The following is a 3,398-nucleotide window of genomic DNA, read 5'->3' on the forward strand; positions in this document are numbered from 1 at the left end:
TAAAATTAAGAACTACATATATGCCTGACGTTGTGAAGAGGAATGCCACCTATAACTACTTTATTTACAGCCTTGAGTTTTTTTTTTCTGAATATGGCCTGGAAGAAGTTGTCCTGGTTTGGATTTTTTTTATTTTTTGATTTTTTTTAAAGTACAGTTATCTATGTTCATATATTATATATTTTTAATTAACATCCTATTTTAAATATCTTTTTAAACTTCTATTTTACACGGTATTAATCTCTTCTTTTTTGCAGATTAGTTCTGTAGCAACAGATGAAGGACTGACATGGGTTCTGTCAGTTTTGTTTTGTTTTTGTCAGCTACTTACTATTTTGTCTTCTAACAATGTGAATTTTTCTAGTTCTGTCAGCTATTTTTAGTACCTGGTTTTGTTAGTTTTGTCACCAGTTAATATTGCCTGAATTCATACAGTTTAGTTTTGTAAGTAGATCATTAGTTTTATTATCATTTAATACCTGTTTTTTAAAAATTTTGTCTGCAATTAGTTTTGTCTGAATTCATACATGTAGTTTTGTCAGCGTTTAGCATGCATCACTCCAGAATTCTGTAGGTTTATCAGCTACTAAACATGGGCAGTTTTTTATCTACTAGTTATGAAATATGTTTTTTGTTTTAATTCTATAGTTTTGTTTGCAAATTTGAAATAAAGTTAAACAAGATTAGAAAGGGCTAAGGCTCAGCGGAAGGTAGAGAAGCTAAATTTCACACCAGAATTTTGTATGACTTGTTTATTTTGTAAGTATTTTCATAGTTTTGTGTATTTTACATCACTACTCTGAAATGTCCATGTACTGATCTAAGTACATGTTTGTTCTGCTAGCAAATACCAGGAAATATAACTAATCTGCATGCTCCAATACAATGTAATTCGTACTTGATTTCTGTAGTATCCCATACTAAAGGAAAATTAGTTTTGTCAGCCATACTAAAAAAGTTGGGGACTGGTTTCAGGTCGTTCATGATTGGAAAGTTGGTTTCAGGTCGTTCATGATTGGAGTAAATTTCAGCAGTGAAGGTTTTGTTTTTTCTGTTTGCATGATTTTGTTCAATTAGAAAATTTCATCAAGCAGAGGTTTGTACTTGGCTGTGGAATTTGAAAAGAAGATGGCATTTTTATTGAGGGGTATGGCATTTTGGCATTCACTGGAAATAGTGAAAATCTACACACTTGTTTTTTTTCCCCTGATCATGGGGAAGCCCAACTGTGTTGTGCTATCGGATAGTAAAGAGATATGGTGATGGCATTATCTAGGTTTTTGTAAGAGATGTGTATATGTATCCAAGTTTTCTTTACTACTCCCTCTGTTTCACAATGTAAGTCATTCTAGCATTTCTCACATTCATATTGATGCTAATGAATCTAGACATATATATCTATCTAAATTCATTGATATCAATATAAATGTGAGAAATGCTAGAATGACTTACATTATAAAACAGAGAAAGTAACAGACAGCCCATCGTTGATTCAGATTAGCACCAAATTCTTCGCAAAAAAAAAGATTAGGGCCAAACAAGAATGTGAAGATGAACTGGCCAAAATGTTGACATGTTTTACACAAAGAAGAGGCCAAAATGCCGAGGAAAAAGTACACCCAAGATCCCTCAACTTGTCATCGAGATACAAAATCATCCCCCAATCGTAAAACCAGATACCGGACATCCCTCAATTAACAAAACCGTTCGCTTTAGATTCCTCGGTGGTTTTGACCCTGGTTTTATCTGACGTGGCGGCTGAGTCAGCATAGGACCCACGTGGACCCCACGTGTCAGACTATCCACGTCAGCCTCCTCTCTCTTCCCCCTCCTCTCCCTTCCTCCTCTCTTCCTCTCTCCTACACACACCCAGACAAGTCGTCGGCTCCGTCGACGGCACCGGCGGTAGCGTGTCGGCGCGTCGGCAGCAGCGGCGGTAGCGCGTCTGACCAGGAGCGGCTCCGTCGGCAGCAGCGGCTGTAGCGCGTCCGTGCGTCTCCGTCGTAGTCGCCGCCGCCGCCATCGGCGACAACCTCCTGGAACCGGCACCGTCGTCGCGGGAACCATCGAAGGAGCGGCGGGAGCGGATGAGGGAAGCCATCCTCCGGACGAAACATGATAATTGGAGCTCGTAAGAGAAGCAATCTTACACTACCTCTCTCTCTGTGTGACAACGAAATTTGCAACCGAAGGCCTTTAACTTACCCTGTAATGCCTGTATACCCGATTCCAACGAGCTCAAGCACGCCGGGCAAAAGTGGAAGCCTGTCGCCTGTCGATGGCCTAATCCGATATGCAGATTACCAAGAAAATCAAATTAAGCATCGTATCTGAACTTGAAGGAGTAAGAGATCATATATATATATATGGAAGCATATGTGTCGCGTCGTATACCTTGATGGCGCCTATGGCCGTCCAGAGGCCGACGAGCGCGGCGACGCCGATGGCGGTGACGGCGTACTTGTCCTCAACTTTGGCCCACTGCCTAGACACAACGGTGGTCACGGTTACGCACATTGCAAAGGAATGGCCTCACAACTAACTGAAACTGAAACTTAAACTGAAACGATGATGCAGAAGCAGCAGCAGAAGATAAGGATTGCATGCATGCTGACCGCGTCCTGGGCTGCCTTGACGATCTCCGGCACCTCCGTCTCGCCGACGACCACGCGACCACGCGGGAGGAGGTCGCCGGGGCGAGGCGGGAGAGGAGGAGGGCGGAGCGGCGGCGGCAGCTCCAACCGCCGCACTGGCCTGCCGGAGGACCGGGCGAGCGGTGGGCGGAGCGGCCGATGGCGCGGAGAGCGGCCGGCAAAGGTTTAGCTAGTCCTCGTCTCCTCCCCGCCTCCCTTCTTCACCGCCTCGCCACCGACCCGGTCCCCGGCGATGGGGAAGCACGCGCGCCATGGCGGCTCCGGTCGGTCCCACTCCCCCGCACCGCCGGCGACAGCAACCAGGCGACACGTACACCGCCGCTCCAAGCCGGCCACCGCGCCACCTCCGCCGTCCGCCGCGCCCTCAACTCCATCCCCTTCCCGTCCCCTCCCCACCCCTCGCCTCCTCCGCCGCCTCGCCGCCGACCCGGTCTCCCCCGCCGCCGTCGCGGCCTACCTCGCCGTCGCGGCCTACCTCGCCGTCTCCGGCCCAACTTCAACGACGCGGCGGGTGCCCTCTTTGCGCCCCCCAGCGGCCGCGCGCGCCAGCCAAGCGAGTGAGCGAGGAGAAAAGAGAGAGAGGGGAAGGGAGAGAGAGAGAGAGATGACGTGGACCCTGACATGTGGGGCCCACGTGGGTCCCACGCTGACTTAGCAGTTACGTAGGACAAAACCGGGATTAAAACCACCGAAGGATCTATTGTGACCGATTTTAATTAGTTAAAGGGACACCGGATATCTGAT

General features: G+C 47.4%; 1 long non-coding RNA gene across 2 annotated transcripts; it reads right to left on the reverse strand.

Annotated features, from left to right (window-relative positions):
- Positions 1–1,489: 1,489 nt before the first annotated feature.
- Positions 1,490–3,032, reverse strand: LOC127785114 (uncharacterized). Of its 2 annotated transcripts, none has more exons than XR_008019663.1 (3): positions 2,616–3,032; positions 2,395–2,481; positions 1,490–2,283 (listed from the first exon to the last, which is right to left on the reverse strand). It is a non-coding gene; the product is annotated as an uncharacterized LOC127785114 (long non-coding RNA). The 2 variants fall into 2 exon arrangements; XR_008019664.1 differs by having other exon boundaries at positions 2,395–2,485.
- Positions 3,033–3,398: the final 366 nt, after the last annotated feature.

Source organism: Oryza glaberrima, chromosome 9 (genome assembly GCF_000147395.1).
Source record: "Oryza glaberrima chromosome 9, OglaRS2, whole genome shotgun sequence".
Lineage (NCBI taxonomy): Eukaryota > Viridiplantae > Streptophyta > Magnoliopsida > Poales > Poaceae > Oryza > Oryza glaberrima.